This window comes from Sapajus apella, unplaced genomic scaffold (genome assembly GCF_009761245.1).
Source record: "Sapajus apella isolate SASKATOON/1434 unplaced genomic scaffold, GSC_monkey_1.0 scaffold38, whole genome shotgun sequence".
In the NCBI taxonomy this organism is placed as follows: Eukaryota; Metazoa; Chordata; class Mammalia; order Primates; family Cebidae; genus Sapajus; species Sapajus apella.
The window spans coordinates 18746788-18770312 of record NW_022436978.1 but is presented as its reverse complement, the minus strand read 5'-3'; the positions used below and the strand labels follow the sequence as shown (position 1 = coordinate 18770312).

Genomic DNA, 23525 nt, shown 5'->3' with positions numbered 1-23525 from the left:
ACCATACACATGTGTGGGGTTTGGTGTCATGTTTCAATACCTGTATGCATTGTATAAAAAATGAAATCAGAGTATCTAGCATATTCGTCTCCCCAAACATTTATTGTTTTTTTGTGGTGAGAAAATTCAAACTTCTCTCTTCTCGCTTTTTTGAAGTTTAAAACGCACTATTGTTAACCGTAGTCACCCTACTGTGCATTTTTAACAGCATTTTCTCTCTTCTGCCAGTGGCCCCATTCCTGTGTGTGAGAACATGGCCAGCTCTTCCTCATCCTTCCGCATTTCCCCTGAGGACTCTTCCTCCGCCATCGTCTCCGCTGCTCTACGGCTTTATCTTCGGCTTTTGTCCTCACTTCTCTTTCTTCTGCAGTCTCTGTCTTCACCGTCTGCCATAGAAATCTCACTACACATAAATGGCAACATTTATCAAAATGAAGAAGTTGAGAAGAAGCGCAAGTCTGATGAGGAAAGAGAATTTCAGCCTCTGGGACTCATTTCTCTGTCCCTAAACTCACATTCCTCACTTTCAGAGCCATCAGTTAATGCCTCAAACTAAAATTATTTTTCCCCAATCAGACTAGCACTTCTTCTCAGCTTCCTCATTTTGATAAATATTGTCACTAATGTTCCAGACCCACCAGAGGTTCTTTCCCTCTCCATGGCACTTACATTTCCATCACACTTAGAATGACGTTCAAACTTCTTTCCACGGCCTAAAGCTCTCTATGTGGCCTCCAACCTCAGACACCTTTTCCATCACCTGGTTGGCCATGATTTCGCCACTCTGGCCTTGTTTCTGCTTCGCAAACACACCAAACTTGCTCTCTCCCTGGGATTTCATGTGGCACTTCTCTCTTCCAGGTCAAATGGCCAAAGTGTCACCGCGTCAGGGAGATGGTCCCAGGAACTCTGTCACCTCACGCCGTTTATACTTTCCCCATCACAACTCTCATGACTGATATTAAACTCTTGTTTATTTATTTTTATTATTTTTTTATTATGCTTTAAGTTCTGGGGTACATGTGCAGATCTTGCAGGATTGTTTCAAAGGTATACACATGCCATGGTGGTTTGCTGCCTCCACCCCCAACCCCACCGTCACCTACATTAGGTATCTCTCCTAATGCTATCCCTCCCCAATCCCCCATCCCCTGCCATCCCTCCCCTAGCTCCCCCAGCCCCCAATAGGCCCCAGTGTGTGATGTTCCCTTCCTTGTGTCCATGTGTTCTCATTGCTTAATACCTACTTATAAATGAGAACATACAGTGTTTGATTTTCTGCTCTTGTGTCAGTTTGCTGAGAATGATGGTTTCCAGCTTCATCCATGTCCCTGCGAAGGGCATGAACTCATCCTTTTTTATGGCTGCATAGTATTCCACGGTGTATATGTGCCACATTTTCTTTATCTGGTCTATCATTGATGGGTATTTGGGTTGGTCTCAAGTCTTTGCTATCATAAACAGTGCCACAGTGAACATACGTGTGCACGTGTCTTTATAATAGAACGATTTATCGTCCTTTGGGTATATACCCAGTATTTATTTTTAAACTTGTTTATTGATCACCTCTCTGCTCTAGAATTGAAACTCCCTGACACTAGGAACCTGTATGTTTTGCTCACTACTGTAACTTTGTGGACATCGGCGTCCTACAGATCTAACTCGTTGTTCTACAAATTAATAAATAAGCGAAGTCTGATGGATTCAACTATCACAACACCTCTCAAATCCATCCTGCCTTTGTCTTCCCACTGATAGTACCATAGACCAAGTCGTCATTATGCAACACCTTGGCCCTGCCTGAGACCTTTCTCCTCTGATCAGCACTCCATGCTACCACTAGGTTAATACTTGAGCAGTGGTTCTGATCCTATTACCCCCTGAATAAGCGTTTAACAAACTGAACATTTCATAACCCAAATTAAGTATAAACTTATCACCATAGCTTTTAATATCCATCCACTTATTCAACAATCATTTTGGGTACAATTATACACAGAAGACATGGTGTGGACTGTTTCACATATGAAGATTGAGCATACTGCAATAGAGAGTTCTATTATAGATATGTGCCCCAGATTTGAAGATGAGCAGAAGAGGAAACCCTATTGGCCTGTAGGAAGTGATGCTTCAGCTGACTCTTGACCAGCCAAGCAAAATACACAAGTGCATGTGTGAGAAGTGGGCAACTATTTTCTAGAAAGAGAAAATAGCATATGTAAAATTAAACAGCATTATAAAGCTATATTTGATGATTTTGACAACTGGTCCAGTTGGCAGGGGGAATAGGGGGATTTTATCAGTAGAACAAGAAGTGAAGCAAGTTGGTCAGCAGAGACCAGATCAGCAAGGACCTTGAATTCTGTGCTAGCAACAAAAAGGCAGAAAACAGTAGCAGTTAGAAGCATATGCCCTGGACTAAGACTGCCTGGGCTTAATTCCTACCCCAACTGGGCAAATTTATTACCCTTTCTTTGCCCTTGTTTCCACATCTGTTAAGTGGAGATAAAAATATAATAACAGTTACCTATCTCATAGGATTATTATGAGAATTAACATCTGAATCGATGTATGTAAAACAATTAGAGCAGTACCTGGCACATAATAAGCACACTATTTTCCATTGTTATTCTATAAATAATGTGAAACTATTGAAGAATAATATGCAGAAAGTGACCTAACATTAATATCTCTTACAGATCATTGTTACAGTAGTATATAAAATGGGTCTTAAGGAGAAAGAAACTGGAAGTAAAAAAAGTCAGTTAGGATTTAAAAAAGATGAGTAGCTGAACCACAGCATGAAAAATGGGCAGGCAAAAGGAAAGAGAGACTTGAGAGTCATTTCAGAAGCAAAATCAGGAGAATTTGGTGACAATGATACATGTGGTAAAGAGTTACAGATGATTTCCACATTTCTGATGTAGGGAATCAAGTGTGTGGTAAGCAAAATCAGAAATACAAGAGGAAGGACTGATCCTAGAGGAGAGAAATGAATTAAGCATATCAGTGATAGGCTGATGTTGTGATATCCACAGAGCAGACGCAAAAGGCTTCCACGAAGCAATTGGAATATGGGCCCAGAGCTTAGAAGAAAGCATCTGAAACTGCATGAGTAGAAGACATGGGGTGTGAAAAATAAAATCAGAAGAGGTACCTAGGAACCACCAGAGAACACCAACATGAAACGGAAAAGACTCTGATGAAGCAGGAGGACAGCAAGGTAAGAAGGAAATTGTGGAAAGGAGTTTTAAGAATAAGAGGGAGATCAGCAATATCAGACCTTAGATGTGTTGCCTAAAATAAGACCTTTAACATGCCCACTAGATTTGCAGTTGTGTCATTAGTGAATTCAGTGAAAGCAGTTACAGAGGCAAGGTAGAAGCTGACATCAGAACACAGTAGACTGAGCAGTTTAGAAGCCAAAGGTGAGGGTAAGAAAGGGACTTCAGATAAGTCTCAGGAAGCCAAGGTATGAAAGAGAAAAGAGAAGGCAATAATTAAAAAGGAATACAGGATGGAGGTAGGTTCTTTCTTTCTTTCTTTCTTGTTTTTAACAATTTTACTTTAAGTTGTGGCATACCTTGTTACATAGGTATACATGTGTCATGGTGATTTACTGTATCCACCAACCCGTCGTCTAGGTTTTAAGCCCCACATGCATTAGGTATTTGTCCCAATGTTCTCCCTCCCCTTGACCCCCACCTCCACAGCAGGCCCTGGTGTGTGATGTTGCTTTCACTGTGTCCATATGTTCTTGCTGTTCAACTTCCACTTCTGAGTGAGAACATGCAGTGTTTGGTTTTCTGGTCCTGTGCTACTTTGCTGAGAATGATGGTTTCCAGTTTCATCCAAGTCCCTGAAAAGGACATGAGCTCATTCCTTTTTATGGCTGCATAGTATTCCATGATGTATATGTGCCACATTTTTTTATTGCACTTTAGGTTCTGGGGTACATGTGCAGATCATGCAGGGTTGTTGCATAGGCATGTACGTGGCAAGGTGGTTTGCTGCCTACATTCCCCCATCACCTACATCTGGCATTTCTTCCCATGATATCCCTCCCCAACCTCCCCACCCCCCGCTGTCCCTCCCCTATTTCCCCCCAACAGACCCCAGTGTGTGATGTTCCCCTCCCTATGTCCATGTGTTCTTATTGTTCAATACCTGCCTATGAGTGAGAACATGCAGAGTTTGATTTTCTGTTCTTGTGTCAGCTTGCTGAGAATGATGGTTTCCAGATTCATCCATGTCCCTACAAAGGACACAAACTCTTCATTTTTTATGGCTGCATAGTATTCCATGGTGTATATGTGCCACATTTTCCTTGTCCAGTCTATCATTGATGGGCATTTGGGTTGGTTCCAGGTCTTTGCTATTGTAAACAGTGCCACAATGAATATAACGTATGTGTGTGTCTTTATAATAGAACAATTTATAATCCTTTGGATATATACCCAGGAATGGGATTGCTGGGTCAAATGAAACTTCTATTTCCAGATCCTTAAGGAATTGCCACACTGTCTTCCACAATGGCTGAACTAATTTACACTCCCACCAACATTGTAAAAGTATTCCTATTTCTCCACATCTTCTCCAGCATCTGTTGTCTCCAGATTTTTTGATTCTAACTGGCCTGAGATGGTATCTCAATGTGGCTTTGACTTGCATTTCTCTAATGACCAGTGATTATGAGCATTTTTTATGCTTGTTGGCCTCATATATATCTTATTTTGAAAAGTGTCTGTTCATATCTTTCATCCACTTTTGCATAGGTTTGTTTTTTTCTTGTAAATCTGTTCAGTTATTTGTAGATTCTGGATATTAGCCCTTTGTCAGATGGGTAGATTGCAAACATTTTTTCCCATCCTGCTGGTTGACAGTTCACTCTAATGCTTGTTTCTTTTGCTACACAGAATCTCTGGAGTTTAATTAGATCCCATTTGCCTATTTTGGCTTTTGTTGCCAATGCTTTTGGTGTTTTAGTCATTAAGTCCTTGCCTATGCCTATGTCCTGAATGGTTTTGCCTAGGTTTTCTTCTAGGGTTTTATGGTGTTAGGTCTTATGTTTAAGTCTTTAATACACCTGGATTTAATTTTAGTGTAAGTGTCAGGAAGGGGTCCAGTTTCTGCTTTCTGCACATGGCTAGCCAGTTTTCCCAACACCATTTATTATACAGGGAATCCTTTCCCCATTGCTTGTTTTTGGCAGGTTTGTCAAAGATCAGGTGGTTGTAGATGTGATGTGCCACATTTTTTTTTCCAGTCTATCATTGATGGGCATTTGGGTAGGTTCCAAGTCTTTGCTATTGTAAACAGTGCTACAATAAACATACGTGTACTTAGCTGTGTTGGAGTGTTGAGGGAAAAAAATGGCAGACTGAGACAGACTCTCAAGTTCTTTCTATCTGACTATTCCAATATTTCCAGCTTTATCTCACACTTCTATCTGTCTCACTCCAAATGCTCCCAAACTGGAACTATGAAGTTGAAAGAAAGCTCTGGAAGGGAAGGAGGTAGACAAGAAACCAAGAACCCCTGCCTTATCATTATGCCTCCAGCCAGTGCCAAATGCCTGAACTGCAACTGATGGATGATTCAGCTATTTCTCCAGGTGTGGTGTCACATGTTTACCCCGCCCAGACTGAATGCCATTTGGGATTCGGAGGGTGTGTAGGGAAATGTGCATGTGCCTTGGAAGAGAAAATGCTCTAAGTGTCTTCAACTTAAAATGATGAAGCTTAATCTCTGCCCCTACCGCCACAAAAAACTTCTCCATTCTAAACAAACATGTATCTATACATTGAAGATTCTTAGTGCACTTTAAATAAATGCCTAACATTTAGCTACACAATTATTTAATGCTCATTAATATAATTCCCATTAGGGAAGGGAAAAAAGTGAAAGAAAACTAGTCTTTTCAAAGAAGTCAACATTCTTCTTTCTTGCTCTCATGACACCTGTGCTTCTCATAAAAGCATTGTAATCTTGTAATCCTCTTCTACCTTGAGCCTTCTGGAGCTCAGCCTACTTAATTAACTCTCAAATAATAGCTACCAACATGGCACCTGAAGCAGATCACCTTGCTGTATGACCTTGAGCAAGTCATTTTACTTTTCAGGGTATAAAATTATTTACTCAGTTAACAGCTCAGTTACATTGCAGAACAAATCTCATGTTAGATCTTTACCACCAGTTCTACTGCCGGTGAGGCATACTGCAAACCTGCCAGAAAAAATATCTTTTAGGATAGGTAGGAGAATTCCTATTTCAGTTTCAGCGTCGCAGCAGAAAGTTGAAACTTGCAGTTTTGGGGGAGCTTAAAAGGTCATTCTAAATAATGGAAAGATCAAATAATGTTACTGCAAGCCGCTATTGTAATTCATTCTTCCATAAAGATTACTTCTGTTGTACTAGCAAGTTCAGCAAGACCTTGGGTTATCAGCCAAATAAATGCCACTTCAGTAAGTTATTGCTGCCTAGGGCCAGCTTTAACTTGCATCGTCAGCTCTTTTCCTGTCTAAAGTTCTACTGTAAGTTTTGCATTCATAAACCATGTTCCCTCTTGGCTTGCCCTCGTGACTTTTCCCCTCGTCCTGGTTACTAAAGAGAATCCCATTATGTGTGCCAACACTCGAGAGCTTCACTCAGTGACGCCAAAGAGTCACGTTCAAATCATTTTTGGGGATAGAACAAAACACAAAGACCCTTCGAACACTTTCTTACTCTGTGAAAATTGCTGCCTGTATTCTTGCACCACAGTTGTGGGAATTTGATTCAAAAGAGATGTGTTCAAAAGTACATGACTGTGGCTCCCACGTACAATCATGAGACAATAGAGGAAGAATAAGCTTTGTGACGATTTTTCAGACTTACGGTTCTTTGCAAAATGTACCAACTTTCCATTACTTGAACTGAATTCAAAATGGATTCAGAAAATGTGGGACTATTCTAAAGGAAAATAAATGATAAGTTTTGTTTCAACAGTCTTTCCCCCCCCGCCTTTAAATTGATGGTTAAGTGTATAACAAAAGGAGAAGGCAAAAAATAACATATACGTACTCGTCTGAAAAGGCCAAAAAATGCCACCCACATACACAGAATACCACACACAGTCTCTTTATGAAGAAAAGTCAGATGCTATATAGGGTAACTATTGAATGTTGATGACATTTTTTCAACTCCATACAAATTAATCCTGCTAAGTGCATCCAGCTTGTTTTTGTAAGTTTCTCTCCATTTAGTTGTCAAGTGTAGACTCAAGACACATCCTAGGAAGGTCCTTCCTCAGAACGTTTCTCTTGGTGCTACTTAAACATGGCCTGTCATGTACATGCTCTGTGTCATTGGGCTTTGATAATCAGTAAAGTGTCTTTGTTTGAAGAAAAATGAATAGAATAAGCCTCTTCTAGGAAAAATCAATGGGCGTAAATAGGTAGGGGAAATTGAGAGCATAAAGCCCAGAAATCTAATGTGAACTCTCTTTAAGGTCATACTGTTCTCCGATAATATGAAAATGCCCGACCTTGCCCTAATACGTCCCCCATGCATCCTAGATTGTTCTAGAGCATCTTTCACGAAGTTGCTGGAACTGATGCCTTTAAAGGCATCACCCTAGTCCCTCACGTCAAGAAACAGAAGCCTGATTAATCCAAACAAGGCAGATCACACTGATTTGAGGAAGGAATTCCTTTGTTGTGGTTGTTGTTTTTTATTATTGTTGCTATCCTTTAAGTTCTAGGGTGCATGTGCAGAACATGCAGGTTTGTTACATAGCTCTACACGTGCCATGGTGGTTTGCTCCATCCATCCCCTCGTCATCTACATTAGGTATTTCTCCTAGTGCTATCCCTCCCCAATCTTCCCACCCGCTGCTATCCCTCCCCTAGCCCCCCACCCCCTGACAGGCCTTGGTGTGTGATGTTCCCCTCCCTGTGTCCATGTGTTCTCATTGTTCAACACCCATGTACTTATGAGTGAGAACATACTTGCCTGGAAGCGGAGACACCATGATCACGAGGAAGGGATTCTTATATCAAATCAGAGTACACCTAGAATGTTTGGCAACTGATAACTCAGCAGAGTTCTCAGCAGAGAAATAAAACCACACTGTGAAGTTTTGTTGTGTTCTCCACTTTGCCTCCTTTGCTTAACTCATTCTCTCTTTCCAACTCCATGATAAGCATTTATTTATTAATTCTACAAATGTGTATTGAGGACTAACTTGTGCCAGGTACTGTTATAGGCGCTGGAAATACCATAGTGAACAAATAGACAAAAATGTCTGCTTGCATTCGCCACCACTCAGACTTACGTACCAAGCCAAAGTAGAGTTGTCTTTTCTCCCTCAAATCTTGCTGATCTGCACTTTCACTGGGGAAGAGGGTCCGTTGTTTAAGAAAAAGAGTGTTCTCATTTATTACACAAAGGTCTTCAAGAATTATTCACTCCTTCACCCAACAATTATTGATGAGCATCATGTAGATGCCAGGATCTGGGCTTCATACTGGGAACAGCAAGATACAAGATAGTCCTTGGCTTAACAGCAATTATATATAGATATATATTTGTAATGTCTTTCATGTGAACAAATTAACCATTGATAGTTTTCAAATTAAATTTGAAGTTTCAAAGTCTGCTGATAGGAGGGAGTTAGCTGTTTTCTCCTTTTCCCCAGGCCAAGTGTCTCTCCCGATGCACTTAAGTATAGACCCTGGGGATAACGGCCATGTTTTGAAAACATGCTATTGCCCAGCTTGAAAGGGGTAAGTTAGACTCGGACGTGCATCTGAGTGTTCTCACTCCATTTTTATAGTCACGGCCCTTTCTGTGTTTTCAATTAGCTACAGTAACTAAAAATAATATTGCATTACACTTTTTTGATTGTGCTTTAATTTAACCAACAATAATAATCAGTGCATAAAATAGCCCGAATCCTTTGTTTAGGGCTTGGTGAATAGAACCATATGCCTGACCTCAACCCTTTGGGGAATGGACATTCAGGCAGTATTTTCATGGCCCCTCAACTTTTTTATTTTCCCGTTGCTTTTTTGGTCTATGTGACTTTGTTTACTCCCTATATGTGGGAGATGAGGGTGGAATTAGAGGGTTTTATGTTACTTCTGGAATTACAGCATTTGAGAATGGTGGCCATTTGTCATCTATTATTCCTCTTTTCTGCTAAGTGTTTATTCCAGAAGATTTTGGTCGAGTTGTTCACAGAAATTAATCCAATTAATCTATTTTTCTTTTCTTTTTTCCAGTTGATTATGTGTGTGTGCATGTATGAATTAGCAGATAAATAGATATACTTCAAAGTGTTGATGTCTAGATATTCCACCTAGAGCAGGTGTTTAACTGTCTATAATCCAAATGTCCTATGGGAGGCATGCAGGACCCTGTTAGAAGGTCTCTGTCATTCCTCACCAGGAGATCATACGATGGATTTCAGCCAGACACTCTTGAGAGAAAATCTTGGCTGTCCCTCTTAGCAGTGTGTGGCTGGTCAAGTGACTTATTAACCTCACTGAACCTGTCTGCTCATCTACACAATGAAAACAATAAATGTCCCTGAGCTTGCTGGCTGGGCTGTAAAGATTAGAGATAACACATGTGTTGAACACAACGTAGAACCTCTATGATAAGCATTCAATAACTGGCAGGCATCGTAAACATTACTGACTTTATTTCCTCCTTTTCCTCCATTCTTTTCCTTGCTCTCATCACCTGACCTCTCCTGTTTCCCTTTTTCTCTTTCTTCTTGCTTTTTCATTATCCTGTTCCCCACTCTTTCCTGCCAGTGTCTCAGCTCTGTGAGTAGTGTCCACAGGCACTGTACACCCACCAACCCCACTCAGAGACAACAGTGTTATGGAATCTATTCTATATGATCATCCAAAGGAGAAAGAGCCAGAGAGAAAGCCATCCAGAAAACATTGTCCACAATGTTGGACAATGATGACGGCTACGTGGAACAATGTGCAGTATATTCAATCAACACAGCATAGCTGAAATTATCCCGTTACCCAACAATGCAGATTTTTTTATATAGGTAATATCAATCCTCAGAAATGTAACTGATTTATTTGTTCATTTATTTACTCATTTATAAAATCTATTAAAGATACGTGATGTGCTGGACTCTCTACTAAAGTTAAAGCTGTGAAAGGTGCGTTTCTTATTCATCTTTGCATCAACTCACTGTACTGATAGTTGTTGAACAAATAGCAACTGAATGATGAACAACCCAAAGCTTCCAGTTTTGAAGACACTAAAGAGAAAAAAGTGAAATTTTTATTCATGAATCTAGGTTATACATATTACAACTTCTTTTTCAATAAAATGAGTCAGCGGCCTCTACAAGTCAGGCTCTGAGTTGGATGCCAAAATGCAAAGATGAAAAGACAAACATGGTCTCTGCTATTCATTCATCCATCCGTTCATTTATTCATTCATTCATTCAGTAAATGTTTTCAAATGCCCACTTTGTGCTGGAATTGAGCTAGGAGCTGCAGATACAACAGCCCTGACCAAGATTGACTTGTACCCTGGTCTCATGAACCTTGTTTCCTAGTAAGAAAACTGTAAAAGAAAACAAATGAACCAAAGCAAACGAAATAAAAGAATTACAGATTATGAGGAGAGCCATAAGTGAGGCAACAATGGTCTAAGATGGACAGGACATCTCCTATTGATAGCATAGTAGGACATGGGATGAATAATCTCATCATTATAATTCAGTATTTGTTTCTCTACCTGAACCAACTGGCTCATGATTCCCTCCTTCATCCTCAAAAAGTTTTGCAGAAGCAATAAAATATTCTAAGTTCAGTAAAGAAGCATACAATACAATGTGAACATGACTGAATGAGCAAACAGATCTGTGTGGGGTCTCAATGTTAACCCAGAAATACAAGACAGCAAGGAATACATTTAGAATAAAGCCCAAAAGCACCAGAACAAAAGGAACACTAATAGGGGTGGGATTGGTGGGGAGCAGTCTTCTAGCCCAGGCCTGTGCCGAGTAGCAGCAGCCATTATTAGATATTGTCACCAAAAGCGTCACTGCGGCACTAAGACCCTGCATGTGTGATTTCTTTTTTTTTTTCAGTCTTGCTCTGTCACCCAGGCTGAAGTATAGTGGCACAATCTTGGGTCACCGAAACAAGGAACTCACAACAAATCAGCAAGAAAAAGAAAAAACAAATGATCTCATCAAAAGGCGAGCAAAGGATATGAATAGACAATTCTCAAAAGAAAATATACAGTCAACATGTTAAAAAATGCTCAAAATCACTAATTATCAGGGAAATGCAAATCAAAAACACAATGAGATACCGCCTTACTTCTGCAAGAATGGCCGTAATTAAAGAGTCAAAAACAATAGATGTTGGCACAGATGTGGTGAAAAGGAAACACTTTTACACTGGTGGGGGGAATGTAAACTAGCACAACCAGCATGGGAATCAGTATGAAGATTCCTTAAAGAGCTAAAAGTAGATCTACCATTTGATCCAGTAATCCCACTACTAGGTATCTTTCCAGAGGAAAAGAAGTCATTATACGAAAAAGACACACACACACACACACACGCATGTTTATGGCAGCCCAGTTCACAATATCAAAGATATGGTCCTAACCTAAGTACCTATCAACCGAGTGGATATAAACCATGGAATACTACCCAGCCACAAAACGGAATACAGTAATGTCATTTGCAGCAACTTGGAGGGAGCTGGTGGCCATTATCCTAAGTAAAGTGACTCAGGAATGGAAAACCAAGTAATGTAACCAAATTCTGATTTATACATGGGAGCTAAGCTCTGAGGACACAAAGGCATAAAAATGATATACTGGACTTTGGGGACTCAGGAGGAAGGGTGGAGGACTAAGAGATAAAAGACGGCCCATTGGGCTCAGTGTACACTGTTTGGGTAACAGGTGCACCAAAAACTCAGAAATCATCACTAAATAATTTATCCATGTAACCAAAATCCACCTGTACCCCCAAAAACTATTGAAATAAAAACAAATTAATTTTTAAAAAGTGTCAGTGTTAAGAGCTATCTGTATGACATATAAACTGTTATACGCCTATTTAGCTATCTGAGACTCTAGACCCCAAATACTAAGTTTGATCAGAAAGGAGGATCTCTCAAACTCTTAATCATTTTTTAAATCAAATTTTTAAAATGTAGTTTTTCTTATTATGAAAATAGTATATGCTTATTAAAGAAAATTTTGAAAATACTGAAAAGTAGAAAAAAAAACAATTACTTTTTATCTCATCACCCAGCATTAATGACTGTTAATCTTTTGGAAATATTTCCTTCTGAGCAAATATGAACCAAAAGAAGCTGATGAAGCTATATTAATCATATAAAATAGACTTTAAGGTAAAAGGCACTGTTAGAAATAAGAATGGTCAATACATAGTAATAAAAGCTTCAATTCACAGGGTACATATAACAATCTTAAACTCTTAGGTATGTGTTATGGCTTCAAAATGTATAAATACATCATCGAGATATCAGTTAAGGGAAAGTTAGAGGTTCACACACTTTAACACACTTCCCTCAGTAATTGATGGATCAAACAATCCAAAAACAGCAAGGAGATAGATTTGAACAACACAAAATAACAAGCCTGATCCAAAATAACTGCATCAAACTACTTGTCAAACACACAAGGGCTATTTACCAAAATTAACCATGCATTAGGCTATAAAGCAAGTCTAATAAATTTCAAAGACTCTCTATACATCACATCCTCAGCCCACAATGTAATAAAGATAACTTTTCAAAAAGAACATAATAACAATCTATTTCATTGGAAATTTTTAAATACATTTTAAATAACTCATGGCAAAAAAGGAAATCATAATGGATATTATACTATTATATAATATTTTAAATAAATTATATATGAAAAATAAACATCAAAACTTAAGGGATACAGCTATAGTATTTCTTGGAAGAGAATGTATAGTTTTGCATGCCTACAGAAGAAAAGAAAGAAAGGCTCAAAATGAAATAAGTTAAAATGTATATTATGAAATTAGAAAATAATTAGGTTTAAACAAAGCCAGAATGGAGTCATTGAAAAGACTAATAAAATTGAGAAGTTTTTAAATAATGTTAATGAAGAAAAAGAGAGAACAAATAAATAAACAATGCTAAGAATGATGAGGCCATAACTACAGATGTTATATAAAAATGATAAATTAATAGTGTGATAACTATGCCAATACATTAAAAAACTTAGGTAAAATAGATATACTCCTACAAATGCAAAACAAAAGTTAAAGAAGAATTTTTTTAAAGAAAGAAACAGGTAAAAACTCTTAATAGGTCTACAATATTATGACTTACCCCAAAAATGCAAGGTTGGTTTAATGTTAAGAAATATTATATTTCAGACAATGCAAGTACAATAAATGAAAGAGGACAAATAATCTCCATATGTGAAAAATACCATTTGAAGAGATGTAGAATACATGTAACAGTCATTTATGATTTAGGGAAAAAAGCTCTTAGCAAACTAGAAATAAAAGGGTCTTTCTTAACCTAATAGCAGATAACCACAAACATCTACTGCAAATGTCATACTTAATGGTGAAACACTGGAAATATTCCTTTGAAATATGTTCTCATCACTATTGTAGTATTTACCTATGAATTGTAATCACCTCTTTAAGTGTCTGTCTCACCTCCCAGCTCCCGCCACCCTGCCCTCAATGCTTAGTACAGCTCCAGGCACACTGCAGGTATACCATTCATGTTTGGCAAATGGATGGATGGATGAATGAAGCAGAGTCCTTTAGTGATAATATGCAGGTTAAATAAAGGTTACCGAGTAAATTCTAATATCCAGTTATATCAATTTAGCATTCAAGAGCTCTTTAAATAACATTTGAGAACTGCAAATTCTATATGTGGTCTTGTCTCTACTGTAGATTTGCCAGCTTTGTTAGGCTCTTACTAGCTGATATACAGTGGTTCAAGCCTGCTTCCCTTGAGGTAACAGATATTCTACAGTGGGTAACAAACCACTGGCTTCAGGAGACCTTCATTGAGTTCCAACCTCTAAAGATAACTGTTCTCCTTTTTCCTTCTACACTTCTTCTACCACTGAAACCCCACTTCCCAGCTCCACTCCTTTCACTTTCCCTAATTCTGCCACGTGGCAAATAGCTCTAGCCCTGTCCGTCTTTATTTTCTTTCTCATTGTTGCCATTGCAGCCTGTAAGTTCTCTCAGCCACCCCCTCCGGGAAAAGAGCTCTTCTGTCCATGTTGGGTATAATTTCTTTCCGTGTCTACTTCTCACCCTTAGGCCACTGAAAACTTAAAATATGGGTAATCAGAAATCCTGCCCAGACCCCAAGTCACCACTAGGATGTCTAGTCCAAAATCTACCCAAACTGGGTCTTTCTATTAAAAAAAAAAAAAAGGTTACTCTTCCTCTCCCCTGTAGCCTGGCCACAGTATCCTCTAGACAACCAGTCCAGGTGGCCTCCTAGGGGCACCCTCGACTTTAACATTTTAACAGATTTAGACAACTTTTGCCAGAAGAACAGCAAGTGGGCGGAGGTTCCCTATATTCAAGCTTTCTGGCATCTCCGTTCCCACCCCAGCCTCTGCTCATCCTGCAGTACTGTCCAAGTACTCCTGGCCAAAAACGTCCCCGCACTGCCGTCGGCCCCTTTGCCAACCTCCTCTTCTTCTTTTTCAGACCCCAATCTGCCTGAGGAATTCTCCCTACCCCCCACTCGACCCTCTAATCCCCTGCCATACCCGGACCCCCAACACCCCCCACTCCTCCTCCTCCAAGTTCTAACATGGCCTCTCCCGTTAGTGCTCACACTCGCTCACACGGCACTCCCAGCAACGAAAACTCCCTCCTTTGTCCTCTCCGTGAGGTGCCCGGAGCAGAGGGTGTGGTCCGAGTACACGTTCCTTTCTCCCTTACTGATCTGTCCACCATTGAAAAACACTTAGTGTCATTCTCTGCCAATCCTACTGCTTACATCAAGGAATTTCGTAATCTCACTCAGGCATATGACCTTACCTGGCATGACACTTATGTAATCCTGTCCTCTACCCTTACTCCTAATAAGCGTAACCGCATCCTTGTGGCAGCCAGGACACACGCTGATCAGGTACATCTCACTGATCTTCAGATGCCAGTAGGTGCAGTGGCAGTCCCTGAAGCTGATCCTAACTGGGACTATCAAACTGGCCAAAATGGCTGCCACCACCAAGACCAGATGCTACTGTGCCTCCTGGCGGGCATGGAAAATGCAGCCCAAAAGGTAGTTAATTATGATAAACTGTGGGAAATAACCCAGGGTCCTACTGAAAATCCAGCTGCTTTCCTAGACCAACTAACTAATGCTATGGTCCTTCATACTCGAGTAGATCCAGACTCTTTGGCTGGGGCTACCTTCCTAGCAGCCCATTTTATCTCCCAGGCAGCACCAGATATTAGGAAAAAACTAAAGAAGGCAAAGGAGGGCCCCCAAACTCCCATACGAGACCTAGTAAACCTAGCATTTAGTTTTTAATGGCCAAAAAAAAAGGCTAAGGCCACCCGCCAGGCCCATTTACAGCAACAGGTAAGCCTCCAAACCCAAGCTCTTGTAGCAGCTCTAAGGCTGGCAACTCACCAAGCATCTGGCACAAAGGGCCTATCAAAGTCCCTCCAAGAGGGTCCCTTAAGACCCTCTGGACCCACCCAGACTGCTTCAAAGTTCCTGCCCGGGCCCTGTTTCAAATGCGGCCAGGAGGGACACTGGGCCCGACAGTGCCCCTGTCCGTTTCTGGCCCCTGGACCCTGCCCTACCTGCAAACAGATCAGACACTGGAAGATAGACTGTCTGTTCCAGACTACAAGCTCACCCCCCGCAACTCCATATGAGGGGCAAGCCAATCCAAAGGATACAGTCCCTTTGTTTAAACTCCTCAGCCTCCTGGACGACTAATGTGGCCCGGACTCGGAGACCCCTATCACCCTTGCCAAGCCCAAGGTAACACTACAAGTAGCAGGTAAGTCCATCTACTTCTTGTAAATATGGGGGCTACCTGTTCTGTATTGCCTTCCTACTCAGGACCTAGCATACCTTCCCAGGTGTCAGTTATGGGAATTAATGGAAAGCCCTCCTGCCCCAACCAGACTCCTTCCTTAGCCTGTAACCTCGAGGGGCACCCATTCTCTCACTCCTTCACCCCTCTCCCATCCAGGGGTTGTAAAACAAGCTTTTAAAACCCCACATATCGTCCTGTAGCCTATTTGTCCAGCTTAACCCCACAGTCAGGGGGTGGCAGCCTTGCCTGCAACCCTTAAAAATTACCTTAAGCCAGTCTATTTCAGTGTTCTCACCTCATCAGCTAACTAACCTTCTCTCACACAAATCTCTCACTCACTTAGGGCCCTCTCATCTACAAAAGTTTCATCTACTCTTTATTAAAAATCCTTCAGTCAGCCTCCATCCTACTTCTCCACTCAACCCAGCTACTCTGCTTCCTCTTCTGCTCCACACTCCCTCCCCAGCCCATTCCTGTCCTAAACTCATAAATACACTTACTAAACCTCGGGAGGTCTTAACTAATCTTCCTCCCAATAATGGTCGGCCCTCCCTAGCTTCCTCTCTACCAGCTGTAGGAGTAGGGAGTGGCGCTCTAAGTTACAGCATCATTTCAGCCCCTCAACTAGACAACAAACTCCGGGTAGCCATTAAAGCATCAGCCACCTCTCTAGTATCCCTCCAACAACAAATCACGTCACTGGCTCAAGTAACTCTCCAAAATTGGCAGGCCCTAAACCTGTTAACAGCAAAAAAAAAGGAGGTACCTGCTCATTTCTCCAAAAACAATGTTGTTATTACACTAATAAAACCCGTCTAGGGGAGGAAAATGTCAACACTCTCTATCATCTTCAAAAAGGCCTCCAAAAAAGACAAAGTTACCAGCCTCTTCTCTTAACTGGTGGCAGTCCCACATACTTACCTAGCTAACCCCTATCATCACTCCCATTATCGTAATTTGTCTTTTGCTAATGCTAGCCCCTTTCTTTCTCAGGTTTTTACAAGCTCCCATGAGGGAAATTTCCAGGGTAGCTGTAAATCAAATGCTGCTTCACCCCTACGTCCAACTCACAACCAAGGCACCAGCCAACTGACCCTCCCACTCCTCCCCTGTTCAGCAGGAAGTAGCCAGAAAGAAGCGACATCCTATATCATACAAAAGGTCGGAATGTAAGGCTGGCTGCCTCACAGAGGGTTAAACAGACACATCCATCTCTCTCCGCGCCTGATAACTGCATCATTACCCAAGCTCATTATCTGGCCTTGCTGCACGGCTTCCCCGCACCCAATAAGATTGCCTTCACTTTGTTTCCCCAACAGTCAATCAAGGCCCAAGGTCCCGCCCGCCTACCCATAACCACTACCTCCAGGCATTTCCTGCTTCTTAATAGCCAATAGGATTGCCTTCACTTTGTTTCCTCAACAGCCAATCAAGACCCACTTACCCAAAGTCCCACCTGCCTACCAATAGCAACTAGTTTCAAGCACTTCCTGCTTCCTGACAGCCAATAAAATTGCCTTTGCTTTGTTTCCCCAATAGCCAATCAATCGCCTTCCCTTCCCATAAAACCCCATGACCTAAACAGCCTGGCGTGACTGCTTTAGCCCCTTCCTGGACCACAGAACCTCACCCAGGAGCTGAATAAATTGGCTTCTCATTTTCTCATACTTGCCTCAGTTTCCTAATTTTACATCGGCAATAAACCTTACGGGTTCTACCTTTTAAGGAGCTGGACTGAGAAGGAGACACATAAATGTACCATAATGAAATAAGGCATAATATATACATAGACAAAGTATTATGGAAGCTATGCTTGGCTTCTCCACAAGTGGGGAGGGGAAAGCTTTTGAAGGCTTCACAGAAAGAAGTGACATTTTGGCCTTTATGCATGAATAGAATTTTGATGAGAAAATGAAGCTGTCCCAGGAAGAGGAGGCAACACAAACATAGAAATGGAAGTACAGAATTGCAAGTAGTTTCCAAGAAACACTGAATGCTTTCTGGATTCGAGCATAGTTCATGTTTGGAATAAAGGAATGAAATGATTGGAAGGACAGACTGCTTTCTCGGCTTCTTTCTAAGTTAGAAAGGAGCCAGACACTACGCTTGTGGATTTTTCTGCTCTTCTCCCTCCTCCCACCCTCCATCCTCAAGTAGGCCATAGTGTCTATTGTTTTCTTCTTAGTATTCATAAGTTTTTATAATTTAGCTCCCACTTATAATTGAGGACATGCAGTATTTGGTTTTCTGCTCCTGTGTTAACTTGCTAAGGATTATAGCCTCCAGCTCCATCCATGTTTCTGCAAAAGACATGATCTCATTCCTTTTTATGGCTGCATAATATTCCATGGTGTATATGTACCACATTTTCTTTATCCAGTCTGTCATTGATGGGCATTTAGGTTGATTATATGACTTCGCTATTGTGAGTAGAGCTGCAGTGAACATTCATGTGCATGTATCTTTATGATCAAATGATTTATATTCCTCTGGGTATATACCCAGTAATGGGATTGCTGGGGGAAATGGTAGTTCCACTTTTAGTTCTTTGAGGAATCGCCATACTGCTTTCCACAATGTTGAAATAAAATGTAAATTATTTATACTTATACCCCACCAACAGTGTATAAGTGTTCCCTTTTCTCTGCAACCTCTCCAGCATCCGTATTTTTGGACTGTTTAATAATAGTCATTTTGACTGGTGTGAGATGGTATCTCATGATGGTTTTGATTTGCATTTCTCTAATGATCAGTGATATTTAGCTTTTTTTCATATGCTTATTGGATGCATGTATGTCTTCTTTTGAGAAATGTCTGTTCATGTCTGTAAGGCCGGCTACCTCGCAGAGGGTTAAACGGACTCATCCATCTCTCTCCTCGCCTGATAACTGCATCATCACCCAAGCTCGTTATCTGGCCTTGCTGCACAGCTTCTCCGCACCCGTCTCCGCATACCAGACCCAAGCCGACATTCAGAACTAAATTATGCATTCAACCCCCAGCCCGCTGTTGATAAACCCTGCAGGAAAATTTTTTTAAAGAAGCCCCATCAGGCCCTACTCAGTAGCAGTCTGCTCTGTATGCCCCCAGAAGGCCCACTTACCCAAGGTCCCGCCCGCCTACCCATAAGCACTAGCTCCAGGTATTTCCTGCTTCTTAATAGCCAATAAGATTGCCTTCACTTTGTTTCTCCAACAGCCAATGAAGGCCCACTTACCCAAAGTCCCGCCCACCTACCAATGGCAACTAGTTTCAAGCACTTCCTGCTTCCTGACAGCCAATAAAATTGCCTTTGCTTTGTTTCCCCAATAGCCAATCAATCACCTTCCCGTCCCATAAAACCCCATGACCTAAACAGACGGGCACGACTTCTTTAGCCCCTCCCTGGACCACAGAACCTCCCCTGGGAGCTGAATAAATCAGCTTCTCATTTTCTTATACTTGCCTCAGTTTCCTCATTTTACCTCGGCAATAAATCTTACAGTGTCCTTTGCCCACTTTTTAATGGGGTTGTTTGCTATTCTTTTGTAAATCTGTTTAAGTTCCTTATAGATTCTGGATGTTTGGCCTTTGTCAGATGCATAATTTGCCAATATTTTCTCCTATTCTGTAGGTTGCCAGTTTACGCTGTTTATACTTCTTTTGCTGTGCAGAAGCTCTTGAGTTTGATTAGATCCCACTTGTCAATTTTTGCTTTTGTTGTGATTGCTTTTGGTGTCTTTGTCACAAAATCTGTGCTCATTCCCATGTCTGACAAAACTCCTACCTTTGCTTGGTAAAGCATGAGTTTGTTTTTTTTTTTAAGTAGGAAGTTCTTGGTTAAGATTTTTGAAGGTATTTTAATTCAGTAAAAAATTGGCATAATGATGATGGTGAGGAGAGCCTAGAATAGATTGAAGTCCTACTGGACCGTGAAGAGAAAGAGGTCCTGAAAGGAAAATATTCAAACTCAAAACTTTGGACCCTGAAATGGCTAAATGTTCAGATACTCCAATTTCCTCTTGACTGGTTCACACACTTCTAGTTCCTTCCCTACCTCACCTAAGCCCTCTTTGCCTCCCAGAAAGTGGGAAATGTCCCTCTTAAAGAGATCAAATGAAACAAGAAGAGAAACTATATATTTTGTCTGAATCCCCGATCAGCTCGGAAAGAAGGCAGCGTTGACCTAACTTAGCACCATAAACCTCACCTTTCAGCTGGTACCTTTGTGTACCCTTTCCTGATGCCAGCAACTCAGCCCATGTCTCCCACTCAGCTCTCCCAGGCTTCTTAGAACTCAGATTCCCAAGACAAAGGACAATTGAGGCCCAGTTAGTGCTCAGGTTTACTGAGAATTAAGCCATAGGCAGATACCATCAAAACACATCTCACTTGTGACCTTTCACAGCCAACGAATTGGAAGGATTTTCCTTTGCTGGGGATTGAATTTAAAACGACTTCCCAGGAGTGAAAGGTCAGCCCATGGAACCATGATATCCAGTTAAACACAGCTAAATAGAACATTTTAGCATGACAATAAATGGAGTTATATTTAGCTGATTTGGGAAACTATCTGGCTGAGGGAAAAGAAGTACAGAGATTCTTCATCTGCCACCTCCCTCCCCTGGCTGGGAAAAGTAATGGAGTAGTACAAAGAAAGCACAAAGGTGAAGAATTTTACCGAATCTGTCTAGAGAGACCGTTTTTGCTTTCCCAACATCGACCATGTTCTGCGTAGGCCATGTTGGTTGAATTGCATAAAGGCTATATTGTCTTCTTCACGCACACATGAAATTCTTATTAGCATGGCTGGAGCAAGATGGGCTCCAAAGGGAGAACATACCCTCAAATAACTCTCCAGGCAGCTTTGATTTCTAGATACGTATGAGGTGAAAGCACATTAGCCAAACTGGCTTTGATAACAAACGCATTCTTCTTTAACAAGGAAAGACTAAAGGGAAAAAATAGTTGGCACCCTTCTTCCTTAACTTGAAATGCCCCATGCCATTTTGAAATAGCCTCATATTTTGCTGTTGTTAACTAACAGATGGTTTTGTTAGCCGGTGACTGATTCTCTAAATAACTCCTGACAATAAAAGGCTGTGACATACGAGAGCAAAATGGGGACCATAAGTGGTAGCCTTTTACCTCCAGAATCTTACCTTGTCGTTCATTCTGAAACTTGATGTGTGTAATTGCAGCCACTGGGAAGGTGTGGAGTGCCATAGCATCACAGATCTGCCAATAGTTAGAAGAGATTAAAGGTGTATGTTGTTTTTTTAGAAGGAAAAAAATATATTTAATTGAAACCAATTTAGAAATCAGGATCCCCATGAGTTTAGAGTGGGAACATTTTCAATGAAACACTGTTTCATCTTGGCTGTGAGAGACTCAGACCCATTCTCTCCCAGGCTAAATGTGCTATTTGATAGGGAATCCACTGTCTATGCTTGTCCTGCAAGACCCTCTCTACTGTACAATGAATTGGTAATCTCGTTAAATATAATCCCAGGGTGATTTAGCAAAACCTGCCAAACTCAGCCTTAGCCTTGTGGATGCCATCTATTTAGTTTCATTTGTAGCGGCTGATCTCTTCGCTAACAAAGTCTTTCTCATAGAAAGCTTCCATCTTCCATTGTATCTTTTTAAAAATTTCACCTAATCTAGCTATCTGTACCTTTGTTACTAATTTTTTATTTCTGCTTTTGGAAAGTCCAAATTAAGCGTGACCCAACCTGTTAGGGCATAACAAGGACACTTTTAAATCTCTAGGCAGGGAAAAGCTATAGTCAAAGAGCTTACTGAACTCATAGAACTGATACTCAGGCGTCAAGCCCTTGGCTCCTGAATGTCTCTACTGGCCTAGCCACTTTGAGTCCACTCTCAACCTGGAAAGACCTTGATAGCACATAAACAATTCTACAGTCTATACACAACTCAACAAACATGTCCTATGTAGAACTTGGTGTTAAGTAACCATCTTACTTCTCCAATATTATTCTGGTCTTTTCTCATCTATTGCTGACCTCCCACAGATCTCTTAATACCTTCACCCAGCCTCTAAAGCATGAAGCACTATTCTGTTATGCCTAGAGTCCAAAGCCCACAGCACATCCTGCTTAATGATTTCATCTCTCATCCTTGGTTCAAAGAGTTCCAGTGAGAACTTTAGTCCGGCACTAAAACAAACTGTGCCAATCTGTACTGTTCTCTAATAGAGAGTCTCTTGCCCGTTCTGTGGCAACCATTAACAGCCAGATTCACTCTGCTCTATACCCTCTAGGGCCCAAGTCATCCTCAAAAGCCCCTGGCTCCAAGAGATCCAGTTATGCATAAATGGCATGAGATATTTCCTTTCGGGTACAGCTAGAATACCGTGACGGCAATCCCATCACTGAGGTCAGGAGATGATGGTGCACTGGACTGCGGTGGTAGCAGTAGGAAGAGAGAAAAACTGTCATATTCAAATGATATTGTGACAAAACTGGCTGACTAACTGACAAAAGGAAACAAAAAAAGAGGGAGAAATCAAGGGTGACAATCGGATTTCTGACTTGGAGAAGGTACTGGATGCTGGACGGGGTAAAAGAATAAGCGAGTAAATAGCAAAGGAAAACAGTAAAATAGTCAAAAGTAAAGAGTAAGCAGGTAAAAATGTTAGAATGATTGAAACAAGGGCTAAGTAGGCATATGTCTTGTTTTTATCCCACTATTTATCAGGGCTCTTATTTGTTTTGCCAAGCAGACGTCTCTGTTGAGAAGAGGTTATGATCACTCACCTGCAGAAATATCCAAGTGCTTATTTACATCGTGTTCAGGGTGGCGTGTGTTTGAGTGAATCTTCTCCAGGCCCTCCGCAAGGCCAGCCATGGTTAAGTGGTGGAAAGAGCTCTAGATCAAGTAAGATAACGCATGGTTTAGAATTTGAATCACTACTTACGAGCGGTGAGATCAAAGGCATTAAGTAAACAGAGGGTTCAAGAAAGTGATAGTTTCCAATTCCAATATTTTTGATGAAATGCAAGAAGACTAAGCAGAGTTTTTAGTGTGCGTCTAGTTCTTAGCACTATAATTCTCAGCCTTTGTTTATTTTGTTGCTTCTCTCCTAGCTAACTCATAAATAATGAAAAGGAAAATATTTGGGAGACAATAGTGGAGTCAGAAATGGCAGGCCAGCTGGGTGCAATAGCCTACACCTGTAATCCTAGCACTTTGGGGAGCCTCAGTGGGAGGATCACTTGAGCCCAGGAGTTCAAGACAAGCACGGGCAACATGGTGAGACTCTCTACCAAAAAAAATGCAAAAATTACCCAGGTTGACGGCATGCACCTGTGGTGCCAGCTACTCGGGAGACTGAGGTGGAAGGGTCACTTATGTCTGGAAGGTCAAGGCTACAGTGAGCTGTGATAGTATCAATGCACTCCTAAAAAGTTTTAGGCAACAGAAACACTTTAAAAACTGAG

At 41.0% G+C, this 23525-nt stretch overlaps 1 long non-coding RNA gene across 1 annotated transcript in view; it reads right to left on the bottom strand.

Annotated features, from left to right (window-relative positions):
* The window catches only part of LOC116564975, a 123923-nt gene that overhangs the window by 22572 nt on the left and 77826 nt on the right, over positions 1–23525 (bottom strand). The window contains exon 3 of the long non-coding RNA XR_004275190.1: positions 21225–21300. This is a non-coding gene — a long non-coding RNA (uncharacterized LOC116564975). The remainder of the gene's footprint in view (positions 1–21224; positions 21301–23525) is intronic.